The sequence below is a fragment of the Eleutherodactylus coqui genome, chromosome 11 (assembly GCF_035609145.1).
Source record: "Eleutherodactylus coqui strain aEleCoq1 chromosome 11, aEleCoq1.hap1, whole genome shotgun sequence".
NCBI lineage: Eukaryota > Metazoa > Chordata > Amphibia > Anura > Eleutherodactylidae > Eleutherodactylus > Eleutherodactylus coqui.
Genome location: NC_089847.1, coordinates 140,118,907 through 140,136,966, shown reverse-complemented (window position 1 = coordinate 140,136,966; position 18,060 = coordinate 140,118,907). Strand labels below are relative to the sequence as shown.

Below are 18,060 nucleotides of genomic sequence, written 5' to 3'. Positions count from 1 at the left end.
TCCCCAGGAGCAGTTGTATATTTAATGGCCGCACTCTGGGGACATATAATCTGTTTTACAGTGTTCACCAATCGGTAAAAACAGGCTGACAACGTCCTCATCTGATCAGCCCGATTACTGCGATAACAAGTTTATGGAGCTTTTTTTTTTCTCTACTACTTTAATACAAAAAACACGTTTTCAAGAAGCCCAGCTGGCTGCAGAGCCGCATTCGGAGCACCAGAACAGTTCCTCCCGCAGCGGCGCTCTGTGCGAGGCTTGCTTTTTGAGTGAGGAGTTACAGTTTTTATTGCTCCCGTTTTGAGGTTCTTGTGACCTTTGATTGTGGTTTATAAAATAGTTACTTTATAAAGTTATTTTTATGACGTTCACCATGCCAGATAAATAACTAGATTTTCATTGTATGGGTGGTTAAGAACGCCCTAATACCCTTTTAGGTTTGTTTTTTAAAATTCTTTTGGTATTTTTAAAACTACTTTTTGTGGGAAAAAAGGCATTTTTTAACTAGATTTTTTTTTCTTTAGCATAAACTTTATGGACCTTTTTCTGATACTATTTTTAAGTCACTGAAGGGGACTTGAAGATGTGACCATTAGATCGCTAGGATAGCACACTGCATTACTACTAAGCCCATGACAGCAGCCTGGAGGCAGGGTCTAATAGGCTGAGCATCATGGCAGAGATGGAAGCCTTTGTTAAGCTTCCGGCTGCAATGGGAACTTATTGGTACCTTGCAATCACATTGCAGACTGCCGATGGGTAACAAGAGGAGCCCCCACTGTCATCTGCTTACATGATGTAGTTGCTATTGATTGTGCCATTAGAAGGGGTTAAATTGCCAGGATCTGAGGTTTCTCCATTCCTGGCGGTTAGAGCAGGAGCCGGGCTGTTAGTAGTCAGCCAAGCCACCGTCTTAAAAAGACGTCTGCAGGTTTAAAGCCCCTTAGTGACTGCTGTAAAAAGGCAGCGTGAACGTTTCGCTCCAGTGAACTCTCATTCAAATTAGTATCCGGGTACTGGAGAGGACCGCAAATAAAATGTGCTAAAGAGGGTGTACCTAGTTATTGAGACTGAAAGCCTGACAGCGGCTTCGATTCCTTGTGGGCCATGTGAGCGGCTCAGTGCAGACCCCCATGCAGTGACACAGCGCCGCTGCAGATGACGCGTCCCCTCCGAGTTCTTCTCTTTTTTTCGATGCACTCAGCACATTAAACAGTAAAGTGGGGGAGCGCCAAACGACCTCTTGTCCTGGATCCAAACATAAAATGGAAATCTCAGGCGGTTCCAGAGCGTCAGCGATCACTGAGGAACGAGCACTCAGGGAAAGTCTGATTGGTGTTTTCATGCACTTTTGTTCCTTTTCTTTGTTTTCACAGGTATTATTTTACACTCCAGCATAAGAGGAGGAAGCGGCGATGGCGGCGGTTACAATGGAGGCTGAGCGCAGACTACATGAGGGAACGGGCCAGTCTACGTACTCCATATTTACAGATCCTCCAGCAGTGAACGGAGGATGATGACTAAATGCTCAGAGCTGCAGAACATGTATTTATGAACTGGTCAAGTGACATGCGGAGCCGTTTCTCCAGCCGGGCGCACTTATTAGAAGACTACAAGAGGAGTGTGTAACTGTGGCGCGGATGCTGCGGACAACCATCGTGTTGCAGTTACCGGCGGCGAGGCGTTCTTAATGGAACGGATGCTGCATCCAAAGGAACCTTTACACGCAGCAACTCATGATTAGTCACTCAGACAAGTGGTTGACGAGCCACAGCCGTTGGTTGGCTTTCACACGGAGCACTACGCCGACATCTCCTTCGTAAGGGGGATTTCCATGCAAGTCGTTCACATGCAAACACCTGCGACTTTACAGCGGACAACTTTTATCAACCAGCGACTATTTTCTTGGTAAGCTGAAACCAAACGACTACCGACTGATCCGGGTTCAGGGGTCTTTCCCAGACCACCCAATAATGTGATCTGTAATTGTGAATGTGGTGAACGGTGTCAGAGCAGCGGCGTGTGGAGCCAGGACGGAGCTGGCAGCGCTTCTACGGATGGAATTAATGTGTTCATCGTCCTTCTATTTCCCCTGTGCCGTGTACATAGACTCATTTGCCTGGTAATTTAATAACCCGGGTTGAGCAGAGCACACGTGGGAGGGAAGGGGTTAATTGCACTTTCCAGTCTCCGGGGTCCTGAGGACTGTGGGGACAGCAAAACAGATAATGACCCGGCTGATAAATTACATATCATTACATAAAGATCAGCAGAACCGAAGCGCTTCCCAAAGATCAACCGATGTCAGAAGCCTCAATTATTGTGGGCAGAGAGGAAATACTGCTGACCAACGATAGATATGAGATATCTATCTATCTATCTCCTATCTATCTATCTATCTATCTATCTATCTATCTATCTCATGTCTCTCCATCTGTCCCCTATCTATGATAGACAGACAGACATGACATAGATAGATAGATAGATAGATAGATAGATAGATAGATAGATAGATAGATAGATAGATAGAAATGAGATAGATAGATAGATAGATAGATAGATAATGAGATAGATAGAAGATAGATAGATAGATAGGAGATAGATAGATAGATAGATAGATAGATAGATAGATAGATAGATAATGAGATAGATAATGAGATAGATATGAGATAGATAGATAGATAGAAATGAGATAGATATGAGATAGATAGATATGAGATAGATAGATAGATATGAGATAGATAGAAATGAGATAGATATGAGATGGGTAGATAGATAGAAGATAGATAGATAGATAGATAGATATGAGATAGATAGAAGGATAGATAGATAGATAGATAGATAGATAGATAGATAGATAGATAGATAGATAGATATGAGATATGAGAGAGATAGATAGATAGATATGAGATAGATAGAAGGATAGATAGATAGATAGATAGATAGATAGATAGATAGATAGATAGATAGATATGAGATATGAGATAGATAGATAGATAGATATGAGATAGATAGATATGAGAGAGATCGATAGATAGATAGAAATGAGATAGATATGAGATGGGTAGATAGATATGAGATAGATATGAGATAGGTATGAGATAGATAGATATGAGATAGATAGATATGAGATAGGTAGATAGATAGAAGATAGATATGAGATAGATAGATATGAGATAGGTAGATAGATAGAAGATAGATATGAGATAGATAGATATGAGATAGATAGATAGATAGATAGATAGATATGAGATAGATAGAAAGATAGATAGATATGAGATAGATAGATATGAGATATAGATAGATATGAGATAGATAGATATGAGATAGAGAGATACATAGATAGAGAGATAGATAGATATGAGATAGAGAGATAGATAGATATGAGATAGAGAGATAGATAGATATGAGATAGAGAGATAGATAGATATGAGATAGATAGATAGATAGATAGATAGATAGATAGGAGATAGGAGATAGGAGATAGGAGATAGATAGATAGGAGATAGATAGATAGATAGATAGGAGATAGAAAGATAGATAGGAAATAGATAGATAGATAGGAAATAGATAGATAGATAGATAAAAAAAAGATAGATAGATATGAGATAGATAGATAGATAGATAGATAGATAGATAGATAGATAGATAGATAATCTGGATGTCAGCACACGTCCTGTGTAACTGCAGACCCCATTAGTGCAAAGCAGAGTCCCCACGGCCACAGCGGCTCGAGTGCCTGTAAGACGTCTCTGTCATTTCTGAAGTGTTTGTGGGACGAGTCTGAGGGTCCGGAGTCATCTGTTAGGTGGACGATTCCTCCTGGAGAGTCGTATCCATATTCATGGAGCCTATAAGTGACAGCTGCGGCCTAATACATCGCTCCACACTACTCCACCTCCTCAGACACTCCGAGTCCCGGTACCAACCGCCTAGGACCCCCTTGCCCAGCATATACAAATATCCTGCAGATTATTACACCCCTGACTTCTAGAGATCTGCAGAACATCGCTCTGTCCGCTCTACCTCCTGATACAGTGATACATCCTGCAGATTATTACACCACTAACCTCTACAGATCTACAGAACATCGCTCTGTCCTCTCTACCTCCTGATACATAGTGATATGTCCTGCAGACTATTACACTACTGACCTCTACAGATCTGCAGAACATCGCTCTGCCCTCTCTACCTCCTGATGCATAGTGGTATAATCTGCAGACTATTACACCACTTACATCTAGAGATCTGCAGAACATCGCTCTGTCCCCCTCTACCTCCTGATACATAGTGATATATCCTGCAGATTATTACACCACTGACCTCTCTACAGATGTGCAGAACATCGCTCTGCCCTCTCTACCTCCTGATGCATAGTGGTATAATCTGCAGACTATTACACCACTTACATCTAGAGATCTGCAGAACATCGCTCTGTCCCCCTCTACCTCCTGATACATAGTGATATATCCTGCAGATTATTACACCACTGACCTCTCTACAGATGTGCAGAACATCGCTCTGTCCTCTCTACCTCCTGATACAGGGATACATCCTGCAGACTATTACACCACTGACCACTAGAGATCTGCAGAACATCGCTCTGTCCTCTCTACCTCCTGATACAGGGATACATCCTGCAGATTACTACAACACAGACCTCTCTACAGATCTGCAGAACATCGCTCTCCCTCCTAGCAGGTACATATTTATGTGTCCCGCAGAGTATTCCTCCCTTCAGTACAATACTAAGGTGACACTTCTGTTCTGATGACGTCATCCCTGAGGTACTGACATCAGTAAAACCTTTTGAGAAGAGGCAGAAGCAGTTGGTGGAGTCTGAGGTGAGTGCGTCGGGGCCCGGTGATGTCATGGGTAGACCACCAGCGTCTTGCCGCCCCCCGCCTTACATTACACTTGGACACAATACGTGGCTGTTACACCTCGTATAAATCCCCCTCTCCCCTCGCAGAGCCGCTCCAAATCTGCCGTATGTAAACGAGACATTTCACTTTATAAATCAGGCGGGATGACAGCGCACACGCCCGCTGCGAGACTCTCTGTCACCGCTCGTTCCCCGCACCACCGTGCAAACGTGTGGGAAGCACAAACGCAAAAGGGCCGGGCCACGTTCAGGGCAGATCCAGCGGCACGTTTCCACCTACTTCTTTGGCTTTCCAAAATGTCAGCGAAGGAGCTGTGAGCGAGCCGACCCACCCACTCCTTGCGCCAGGAGGATTCACGGAGCTCCCACCCACGGATCCCTGCTGTTTACAAATAATTAGCGCTGTGATGTCATCATAGGAGTTCAGTCACTGGAATAATTGCAATTAGCGAGGCACTCTTGTGAATTATAGCCGAAAATACCAGAAAACAAGAACATCCCGAGAATACCGGGTCATTTAGGATTAAAGGTCCGTTTACTCGGCATGATTATCAGGCCCAAACGCTCCTCGTCCGTCCGACAGCTGCGAGGACCACGGGCCGGCCGACAGCTGCGAGGACCACGGGCCGGCCGACAGCTGCGAGGACCACGGGCCGGCCGACAGCTGCGAGGACCACGGGCCGGCCGACAGCTGCGAGGACCACGGGCCGGCCGACAGCTGCGAGGACCACGGGCCGGCCGACAAACCCACGCTCCTTCGTTGGTTGATCATTCAGTATCAGGGGCATGCAAGCACTCGCCCGTACATCCCGCAGTGGGGTACACCTGGCCCTTGGGGATGGACCATCCTAATTACACTTGGTCGTCCCCCCGATCTTCAGCTTGTGTGAAGGAGCAGATCAGCGTCGGCAGCGCTCATCCCGTCAGGCCACGAAGTCCGCTCAGGCAATGGACTTTAGTTGTGCTGCGTCCACGACCCGCACTTGTATGCTGTCAAATACCTCACGAACGTGTAAAAACAAACGCGGCGCATTCCCTATTGGGAGGACAGCTTCATCTACAGAACCTTTGGGATACAAATGTATCCGTTCATCTCGGTTTTACATTCACAAACTGATACGTTTTATTTTAAAAAAAATCAAAGCTGAGAAGCAGAAAATCCAGGAAAATTAAACCGTATGTGATCTTGCAGACGGAGAGGCATCGCGCGGTACGGCGCACAATCCGGCTACGGGCCTCACCAGAAGAACTCTAAACAAATGGATGCAGTGAACGGCGCCGCGGCATCCTGAAAACACGTGAGGCTCACAAACGCAGACTTCATGTTCATTTACATTGTGTACGTTTTTAGTCCACGCACACGTTTATACTGTTCAAACAACGCAGTGTGAACGCTGCCTAGCTCTGCTGCAGTGCACTAGCAGAAGTGTGAGTGCAGCTCTGGATGGGCGCAGCCTCCAGCAATGGCGCGGTGCACAGAGGAGCAGGGACACATGAGCCGTTCCCACAGGCGGAGTTGGTTTAGGAGAACATATTTGCGCTGACATAAATAATACTGAACAGGTGCCTCGTGCAGACAAGGGGAGCGCAGATGGAGAGCGGCGCTATAAATACCCGGCTCTATGTGTTTTATCACACGCATTCTCTCGGATTTCAGGTGTAACTTACAGGCTGAGCTGATCCTCCCAAAACAGCACAGTCCGTGTTATTGTCGATAGCTTTCGCTATGACAAGACCGTGCCGTAAATAGCGCTCGCCATGTCCAGCGCCATGTGTGTCCTTCCTGGCCCGACTCATCTTACAGTCACTCGGTAACAACAATGAATCACTTACATCAGCTGACAGGGGTTGTTTCAGGTAAAACAAGCTCCCAAAAACAGCCCTCCACTGGAAACGGCGCAATCACGTCTGTACGCCAAACTATGGGAGGTAGCCAGCGGAGCGAGCAGCTCCACGACACCCCGCAGGGCGGCAACTGCTGCCCTTCACTGCAACTACCAGACAACGAACCGCAACACCGAGATCAACTGTCATCAGAAGAACGGCTCATGACAAAACGACCGGTAAAAGGGAGGTTATGGAGTCGCTGCAGAGACCAGACAAAACCAAGAAGGCTCAAAGTACATGAATAACATGTGCCACTGGTAGCTATGTAACTCTGTATGTGACCTTCCACAGGACCAGCACATGCCCCTCCTGACATCCTCTGTGCTGCGGGGGTCCTTCCATCATGTAACACAGGACTAGTACACTCCCCTCCTAACATCCCCTGTGCTGCGGGGGTCCTGCTCCTTCTGCCATGTAACACAGGACCAGCACACTCCTCTCCTGACATTCTCTGTGCTGCGGGGGTCCTGCTCCTTCTGCCATGTAACACAGGACCAGCACACTCCCGTCCTGACATCCTCTGTGCTGCGGGGGTCCTGCTCCTTCCACCATGTAACACAGGACCTGCACACTCCCCTCCTGACATCCTCTGTGCTGCAGGGGTCCCTACACAATGTAACACAGGACCAGCACACTGCCCTCCTGACATCCTCTGTGCTGCGGGGGTCCTGCTCCTCCCACCATGTAACACAGGACCAGCACACTCCCCTCCTGACATTCTCTGTGCTGCGGGGGTCCTGCTCCTTCTGCCATGTAACACAGGACCAGCACACTCCCCTCCTGACATCCTCTGTGCTGCGGGGGTCCTTCCATCATGTAACACAGGACTAGTACACTCCCCTCCTAACATCCTCTGTGCTGCGGGGGTCCTGCTCCTTCTGCCATGTAACACAGGACCAGCACACTCCCATCCTGACATCCTCTGTGCTGCGAGGGTCCTTCCACCATGTAACACAGGACCAGCACACTCCCATCCTGACATCCTCTGTGCTGCGGGGGTCCTGCTCCTTCCACCATGTAACCCTCAGTAGGTGAATTATTTTCCCCAAGCCGCAGGCTCTCTGTAAATATCCCTCCTCAGCCCCCAGAAAATCCTTCTGCAGTAATGCAATAAATAGACAGGGATGAGGGAGATATACTCTGTATATAGCATGTGCCATGCCCGCCGCCTCCTTACTCTGTATATAATGTGTGCCAAGTCCGCCACCTCCTTACTCTGTATATAGTGTGCCATGCCCGCCGCCTCCTTACTCTGTATATAATGTGTGCCATGCCCGCCGCCTCCTTACTCTGTATATGTGTGCCATGTCCGCCGCCTCCTTACTCTGTATATAATGTGTGCCATGCCCGCCGCCTCCTTACTCTGCATATAATGTGTGCCATGCCCGCCGCCTCCTTACTCTGTATATGTGTGCCATGCCCGCTGCCTCCTTACTCTGTATATAATGTGTGCCATGTCCGCCGCCTCCTTACTCTGTATATAATGTGTGCCATGTCCGCCACCTCCTTACTCTGTATATAGCGTGTGCCATGTCCGCCACCTCCTTACTCTGTATATAGCGTGTGCCATGCCCGCCGCCTCCTTACTCTGTATATAATGTGTGCCATGCCCGCCGCCTCCTTACTCTGTATATAATGTGTGCCAAGTCCGCCGCCTCCTTACTCTGTATATAGTGTGCCATGCCCGCCGCCTCCTTACTCTGTATATAATGTGTGCCATGCCCGCCGCCTCCTTGCTCTGTATATAATGTGTGCCAAGCCCGCCGCCTCCTTACTCTGTATATAATGTGTGCCATGTCCGCCACCTCTTTACTCTGTATATAATGTGTGCCATGCCCGCCGCCTCCTTACTCTGTATATAGTGTGCCATGCCCGCCGCCTCCTTACTCTGTATATAATGTGTGCCATGCCCGCCGCCTCCTTGCTCTGTATATAATGTGTGCCAAGCCCGCCGCCTCCTTACTCTGTATATAATGTGTGCCATGTCCGCCACCTCTTTACTCTGTATATAATGTGTGCCATGCCCGCCGCCTCCTTACTCTGTATATAGTGTGCCATGCCCGCCGCCTCCTTACTCTGTATATAATGTGTGCCAAGTCCGCCGCCTCCTTACTCTGTATATAGTGTGCCAAGTCCGCCGCCTCCTTACTCTGTATGTAGTGTGCCATGCCCGCCGCCTCCTTACTCTGTATATAATGTGTGCCATGCCCGCCGCCTCCTTACTCTGTATATAATGTGTGCCATGTCCGCCGCCTCCTTACTCTGTATATAATGTGTGCCAAGTCCGCCACCTCCTTACTCTGTATATAGTGTGCCATGCCCGCCGCCTCCTTACTCTGTATATAATGTGTGCCATGCCCGCCGCCTCCTTACTCTGTATATGTGTGCCATGCCCGCTGCCTCCTTACTCTGTATATAATGTGTGCCATGTCCGCCGCCTCCTTACTCTGTATATAATGTGTGCCATGTCCGTCACCTCCTTACTCTGTATATAGCGTGTGCCATGTCCGCCACCTCCTTACTCTGTATATAGCGTGTGCCATGCCCGCCGCCTCCTTACTCTGTATATAATGTGTGCCATGCCCGCCGCCTCCTTACTCTGTATATAATGTGTGCCAAGTCCGCCGCCTCCTTACTCTGTATATAGTGTGCCATGCCCGCCGCCTCCTTACTCTGTATATAATGTGTGCCATGCCCGCCGCCTCCTTGCTCTGTATATAATGTGTGCCATGCCCGCCGCCTCCTTACTCTGTATATAATGTGTGCCATGTCCGCCACCTCTTTACTCTGTATATAATGTGTGCCATGCCCGCCGCCTCCTTACTCTGTATATAGTGTGCCATGCCCGCCGCCTCCTTACTCTGTATATAATGTGTGCCAAGTCCGCCGCCTCCTTACTCTGTATATAGTGTGCCAAGTCCGCCGCCTCCTTACTCTGTATGTAGTGTGCCATGCCCGCCGCCTCCTTACTCTGTATATAATGTGTGCCATGCCCGCCGCCTCCTTACTCTGTATATAATGTGTGCCATGTCCGCCGCCTCCTTACTCTGTATATAATGTGTGCCATGTCCGCCGCCTCCTTACTCTGTATATAATGTGTGCCATGCCCGCCGCCTCCTCACTCTGTATATAATGTGTGCCAAGTCCGCCGCCTCCTTACTCTGTATATAGTGTGCCATGCCCGCCGCCTCCTTACTCTGTATATAATGTGTGCCATGCCCGCCCCCTCCTTACTCTGTATATAATGTGTGCCATGTCCGCCGCCTCCTTACTCTGTATATAATGTGTGCCATGCCCGCCGCCTCCTTACTCTGTATATAATGTGTGCCATGCCCGCCGCCTCCTTACTCTGTATATAATGTGTGCCATGCCCGCCGCCTCCTTACTCTGTATATAATGTGTGCCATGCCCGCCGCCTCCTTACTCTGTATATAATGTGTACCATGTCCGCCGCCTCCTTACTCTGTATATAGTGTGCCATGCCCGCCGCCTCCTTACTCTGTATATAATGTGTGCCATGTCCGCCGCCTCCTTACTCTGTATATAATGTGTGCCATGCCCGCTGCCTCCTTACTCTGTATATGTGTGCCATGCCCGCCGCCTCCTTACTCTGCATATAATGTGTGCCATGTCCGCCGCCTCCTTACTCTGTATATAATGTGTGCCATGTCCGCCGCCTCCTTACTCTGTATATAGAGTGAGCCATGCCCGCCGCCTCTTTACTCTGTATATAGCGTGTGCCATGCCCGCCGCCTCCTTACTCTGTATATAATGTGTGCCATGCCCGCCGCCTCCTTACTCTGTATATAATGTGTGCCATGCCCACCGCCTCCTTACTCTGTATATAATGTGTGCCATGCCCGCCGCCTCCTTACTCTGTATATAATGTGTGCCATGCCCGCCGCCTCCTTACTCTGTATATAATGTGTGCCATGCCCGCCGCCTCCTTACTCTGTATATAATGTGTGCCATGTCCGCCGCCTCCTTACTCTGTATATAGCGTGTGCCATGCCCGCCGCCTCTTTACTCTGTATATAGCGTGTGCCATGCCCGCCGCCTCCTTACTCTGTATATAGCGTGTGCCATGCCCTCCCCTTCCTTGCAAGGTCATAAGAGCCACTTCCAGATTCCTCATATTCCCTTCGGTCTTCTCTTTTCTGCAGAGGTAACATTTAGTTGCGACAACCTGTCCTCATATCGGAGATCGCCCAGACCGTGTCCTAATTTTATTGTCCCTCGTCAAAGTTTTTCCAGCAATTTCTGAAGGTGATTAACGAAGACAAACTGCCTTTTTCTGAATCAACAAGAGCGGGGGGGGGGGGGGGGGGTGACAACAGGCGGAACTAGATGGACATTGTCTTCCTCCAGCCCAACCTACTATTTTACTATATAATATCTTGTTAGCTTTTGATGCAGCAGACTGACATTGAATGCTATCATTTAGCTGATTACCAACAGTTTCACCTCCGGTAGATCCTTCTGCATTATAAGCCCGTCCAGTAATGATCCACTTGGGGTATAGGTAGCCCAAATGTTTAACCTAACACTTGTCAGCTTTGACCCCATCTGACATTGTGCTGCCCATTCAGTCAGATTATCCAAGGTATGGCATCTACGTAGCGTAGTGTCAAATGCACAACAAAGTCCAACATATACGCCATTTATAAACAAAGTAAATATCTGGTACTTACATGAAGTCAAAAAAACTCTGCGGCGCCACACGTCACTGCTCGACTGCCCGGTAACTCATGAAACTGATCTGAGAAGAGAGGAAAAAAGTGCAATGAAACCCAAAGCCCGGACGTCAGACATAAGTAATCCAGCAGCGATGACGGGGCCGGCCGACACAGGGGATGCAGGAGCGAGGACGGGGCCGGCCGACACAGGGGATGCAGGAGCGAGGACGGGGCCGGCCGACACAGGGGATGCAGGAGCGAGGACGGGGCCGGCCGACACAGGGGATGCAGGAGCGAGGACGGGGCCGGCCGACACAGGGGATGCAGGAGCGAGGACGGGGCCGGCCGACACAGGGGATGCAGGAGCGAGGACGGGGCCGGCCGACACAGGGGATGCAGGAGCGAGGACGGGGCCGGCCGACACAGGGGATGCAGGAGCGAGGACGGGGCCGGCCGACACAGGGGATGCAGGAGCGAGGACGGGGCCGGCCGACACAGGGGATGCAGGAGCGAGGACGGGGCCGGCCGACACAGGGGATGCAGGAGCGAGGACGGGACCGGCCGACACAGGGGATGCAGGAGCGAGGACGGGGCCGGCCGACACAGGGGATGCAGGAGCGAGGACGGGGCCGGCTGATACAGCGTTTGTCCTACTTAGGAGTCTGAGACACCAAGAATCCCTGCAGCTAAAGCCAAGTTTACACCAGTATTAAGGTTTGAAATTGCTTAGACTCATAACAGAATACCAGAAGAGCCGAACCCGACATATGCCAAATGCCCTCTCACCCACCTGCACCCCTACTGATTATGTGGGCTGTCTGGCCTCCAGGAAAAAAAATTCCCAAACAGAATAATGCAGCATGCTGTGCCATTTTGTCCAGGATTTTATGCCGAATCTGTGGCAGAACCCAAACTCATTATAGTCTGGCACTTCCTGTTCTCTACTTCTTGGCAGTCATCTCATTAGCTTCAGGGGCAGGAATACACTGAGAGGTGTCACTATATATAGATGACACAGGATCCACCATTCACAATATTCACAGCTCACCTCCTCCCCTCCCTGTACAGACAGGATTACACTGAGAGGGGACACCTATATATAGATAACACAGGAGCCACCATTCACAATAGTCACAGCTCACCTCCTCCCCTCCCTGTACAGACAGGATTACACTGAGAGGAGACACCTATATGTAGATAACACAGGATTCATCATTCACAGAAGTCACAGCTCACCTCCTCCCATCCCTGCACAGGCAGGATTACACTGAGAGGTGTCACTATATATAGGTAACACAGGATTCATCATTTACAATAGTCATAGCTAACCTCCTCCCCTCCCTGCACAGACAGGATTACACTGAGAGGTGTCACTATATATAGATAACACAGGATTTATCATTTACAATAGTCACAGCTCACCTCCTCCTCTCCCTGCACAGACAGGATTACACTGAGAGGTGTCACTATATATAGATAACACAGGAGCCACCATTCACAATAGTCACAGCTCACCTCCTCCCCTCCCTGCACAGACAGGATTACACTGAGAGGAGACACCTATATATAGATAACACAGGATTCATCATTCATAGAAGTCACAGCTCCCCTCCTCCCCTCCCTGCACACTGACCACTAAGCCTAACTGGGGGGTGCACCTGGTTGTCCCTGGGGGGTGCTGTACATGCTATGTGCTCTCAGGGAGGCACCCCTAAAACCTGAGAGGGCCAAATTAACAATATTAGAAACTGGATGAAAATCATGAGATTTAACCCTAATACAGTGCAACATTCAGGAGGTGTGAAAAGCTGGGTGACAAGTCATGTGTAAGCTCTCCAACACGCACCCGCCATGCCGGCATGTAAGATGATGGCTACCCGCTGCACAGCGAAGCCTCCAGAGCATGGTATCTGTGTGAGCGCTCTATGGAAGCAGGGCATCGAGAGCCGCTAATCTGGGATTATATCCACATGTGCAGCACCGATCAGCGCTGTAATCTAAGTAGAGTATCGCCAGCTCTTCCGGGTGGTGATAGGTGTGTACATGGCCCTGGTATATGTATCACCAGCTCTCCCGGACAGTGATAGGTGTGTACATGGCCCTGGTATATGTATCGCCAGCTCTTCCGGGTGGTGATAGGTGTGTACATGGCCCTGGTATATGTATCACCAGCTCTCCCGGACAGTGATAGGTGTGTACATGGCCCTGGTATATGTATCACCAGCTCTCTCGGACAGTGATAGGTGTGTACATGGCCCTGGTATATGTATCGCCAGCTCTTCCGGGTGGTGATAGGTGTGTACATGGCCCTGGTATATGTATCACCAGCTCTCCCGGACAGTGATAGGTGTGTACATGCCCCTGGTATATGTATCACCAGCTCTCTCGGACAGTGATAGGTGTGTACATGCCCCTGGTATATGTATCACCAGCTCTCTCGGACAGTGATAGGTGTGTACATGGCCCTGGTATATGTATCACCAGCTCTCCCGGACAGTGATAGGTGTGTACATGCCCCTGGTATATGTATCACCAGCTCTCCCGGACAGCGATAGGTGTGTACATGGCCCTGGTATATGTATCGCCGGCTCTTCCAGGCGGTGATAGGTGTGTACATGGCCCTGGTATATGTATCTCCGGCTCCTCCAGGCGGTGATAGGTGTGTACATGGCCCTGGTATATGTATCGCCAGCTCTTCTGGACAGTGATAGGTGTGTACATGGCGCTGGTATATGTATCGCCAGCTCTTCTGGACAGTGATAGGTGTGTATTTGGCCCTGGTATATGTATCACCAGCTCTCCCGGACAGTGATAGGTGTGTACATGGCCCTGGTATATGTATCACCAGCTCTCCCGGACAGTGATAGGTGTGTACATGCCCCTGGTATATGTATCGCCAGCTCTTCTGGTCGGTGATAGGTGTGTACATGGCCCTGGTATATGTATCGCCAGCTCTTCCGAGTGGTGATAGGTGTGTACATGGCCCTGGTATATGTATCGCCAGCTCTTCTGGACAGTGATAGGTGTGTACATGGCCCTGGTATATGTATCACCAGCTCTCCCGGACAGTGATAGGTGTGTACATGGCCCTGGTATATGTATCGCCAGCTCTTCTGGTTGGTGATAGGTGTGTACATGGCCCTGGTATATGTATCGCCAGCTCTTCCAGGCGGTGATAGGTGTGTACATGGCCCTGGTATATGTATCGCCAGCTCTTCCGGGTGGTGATAGGTGTGTATATGGCCCTGGTATATGTATCGCCAGCTCTTCCGGGTGCTGATAGGTGTGTACATGGTCCCAGTATATGTATCGCCAGCTCTTCCGGGTGCTGATAGGTGCGTATTTGGCCCTGGTATATGCATCGCCAGCTCTTCCGGACAGTGATAGGTGTGTACATGGCCCTGGTATATGTATCACCAGCTCTCCCGGACAGTGATAGGTGTGTACATGGCCCTGGTATATGTATAGCCAGCTCTTCCGGGTGGTTATAGGTGTGTACATGACCCTGGTATATGCATCGCCAGCTCTTCTGGTTGGTGATAGGCGTGTACATGGTCCCAGTATATGTATCGCCAGCTCTTCTGGTTGGTGATAGGTGTGTACATGGCCCTGGTATATGTATCGCCAGCTCTTCTGGTTGGTTATAGGTGTGTACATGGCCCCGGTATATGTATCGCCAGCTCTTCCAGGTGGTGATAGGTGTGTACATGGCCCTGGTATATGTATCGCCAGCTCTTCTGGTCGGTGATAGGTGTGTATATGGCCCTGGTATATGTATCGCCGGCTCTTCCAGGCGGTGATAGGTGTGTACATGGCCCTGGTATATGTATCACCAGCTCTTCCGGGTGGTGATAGGTGTGTATTTGGCCCTGGTATATGTATCGCCAGCTCTTCCGGACAGTGATAGGTGTGTACATGGCCCTGGTATATGTATCGCCAGCTCTTCTGGACAGTGATAGGTGTGTACATGGCGCTGGTATATGTATCGCCAGCTCTTCTGGACAGTGATAGGTGTGTATTTGGCCCTGGTATATGCATCGCCAGCTCTTCCGGACAGTGATAGGTGTGTACATGGCCCTGGTATATGTATCACCAGCTCTCCCGGACAGTGATAGGTGTGTACATGCCCCTGGTATATGTATCGCCAGCTCTTCTGGTCGGTGATAGGTGTGTACATGGCCCTGGTATATGTATCGCCAGCTCTTCCGAGTGGTGATAGGTGTGTACATGGCCCTGGTATATGTATCGCCATCTCTTCTGGACAGTGATAGGTGTGTACATGGCCCTGGTATATGTATCACCAGCTCTCCCGGACAGTGATAGGTGTGTACATGGCCCTGGTATATGTATCGCCAGCTCTTCTGGTTGGTGATAGGTGTGTACATGGCCCTGGTATATGTATCGCCAGCTCTTCCAGGCGGTGATAGGTGTGTACATGGCCCTGGTATATGTATCGCCAGCTCTTCCGGGTGGTGATAGGTGTGTATATGGCCCTGGTATATGTATCGCCAGCTCTTCCGGGTGCTGATAGGTGTGTACATGGTCCCAGTATATGTATCGCCAGCTCTTCCGGGTGCTGATAGGTGCGTATTTGGCCCTGGTATATGCATCGCCAGGTCTTCCGGACAGTGATAGGTGTGTACATGGCCCTGGTATATGTATCACCAGCTCTCCCGGACAGTGATAGGTGTGTACATGGCCCTGGTATATGTATAGCCAGCTCTTCCGGGTGGTTATAGGTGTGTACATGACCCTGGTATATGCATCGCCAGCTCTTCTGGTTGGTGATAGGCGTGTACATGGTCCCAGTATATGTATCGCCAGCTCTTCTGGTTGGTGATAGGTGTGTACATGGCCCTGGTATATGTATCGCCAGCTCTTCTGGTTGGTTATAGGTGTGTACATGGCCCCGGTATATGTATCGCCAGCTCTTCCAGGTGGTGATAGGTGTGTACATGGCCCTGGTATATGTATCGCCAGCTCTTCTGGTCGGTGATAGGTGTGTATATGGCCCTGGTATATGTATCGCCGGCTCTTCCAGGCGGTGATAGGTGTGTACATGGCCCTGGTATATGTATCACCAGCTCTTCCGGGTGGTGACAGGTGTGTATTTGGCCCTGGTATATGTATCGCCAGCTCTTCCGGACAGTGATAGGTGTGTACATGGCCCTGGTATATGTATCGCCAGCTCTTCTGGTCGGTGATAGGTGTGTATATGGCCCTGGTATATGTATCGCCGGCTCTTCCAGGCGGTGATAGGTGTGTACATGGCCCTGGTATATGTATCACCAGCTCTTCCGGGTGGTGATAGGTGTGTATTTGGCCCTGGTATATGTATCGCCAGCTCTTCCTGACAGTGATAGGTGTGTACATGGCCCTGGTATATGTATCACCAGCTCTCCCGGACAGTGATAGGTGTGTACATGGCCCTGGTATATGTATCGCCAGCTCTTCCGGGTGGTGATAGGTGTGTACATGGCCCTGGTATATGTATCGCCAGCTCTTCTGGACAGTGATAGGTGTGTACATGCCCCTGGTATATGTATCACCAGCTCTCTCGGACAGTGATAGGTGTGTACATGCCCCTGGTATATGTATCACCAGCTCTCCCGGACAGTGATAGGTGTGTACATGGCCCTGGTATATGTATCGCCAGCTCTTCCGGGTGGTGATAGGTGTGTACATGGCCCTGGTATATGTATCGCCAGCTCTTCTGGACAGTGATAGGTGTGTACATGGCCCTGGTATATGTATCGCCAGCTCTTCTGGACAGTGATAGGTGTGTACATGGCCCTGGTATATGCATCTCCGGCTCTTCTGGTCTGTGATAGGTGTGTACATGGCCCTGGTATATGTATCGCCAGCTCTTCTGGTCGGTGATAGGTGTGTACATGGCGCTAGTATATGTATCACCAGCTCTTCCGGACAGTGATAGGTGTGTACATGGCCCTGGTATATGTATCGCCGGCTCTTCTGGACAGTGATAGGTGTGTACATGGCCCTGGTATATGTATCACCAGCTCTTCCGGACAGTGATAGGTGTGTACATGGCCCTGGTATATGTATCGCCAGCTCTTCTGGACAGTGATAGGTGTGTACATGGCCCTGGTATATGTATCACCAGCTCTTCCGGACAGTGATAGGTGTGTACATGGCCCTGGTATATGTATCGCCGGCTCTTCTGGACAGTGATAGGTGTGTACATGGCCCTGGTATATGTATCGCCGGCTCTTCTGGATAGGGATAGGTGTGTACATGGCCCTGGTATATGCTGGCGTCTCTGGGGAGTGAAGAGTCACTTCCACAATGATGCCATACAATGTACTGCGAGGACTATAGTGGAGGTCGGCTTACAGAAGGACGTTCGGATTCCGTGGATCGTATTCCTCTGGTGTGATCCTGGAATCACACTACAGATCCCGAGAAACAGTGCCAGCATGTCATACAAGTCACAGCACCCATGTGTCCCCGAACACTGCTGCCACCACTGTACCCACCATGTGTTGCCACATCCGCCACCAGGACCCGTCATGGAGGTTTACTACCCTGATGTGGGGCAGTCAGAGGACTGGTACGAGGTGGTCCTGGGGCTGAGACTGGCAGAGGAGGCTT

At 49.9% G+C, this 18,060-nt stretch overlaps 1 protein-coding gene across 7 annotated transcripts in view; it reads right to left on the bottom strand.

The window, feature by feature from the left end:
* Positions 1 to 18,060, bottom strand: part of SOX6 (SRY-box transcription factor 6) — a 461,372-nt gene that overhangs the window by 404,109 nt on the left and 39,203 nt on the right. For all 7 annotated transcript variants that reach the window (XM_066583692.1, XM_066583696.1, XM_066583695.1 and 4 more), the window contains exon 2: positions 11,464 to 11,531. The gene's annotated coding sequence lies outside the window, so the exon portion shown is untranslated. The remainder of the gene's footprint in view (positions 1 to 11,463; positions 11,532 to 18,060) is intronic.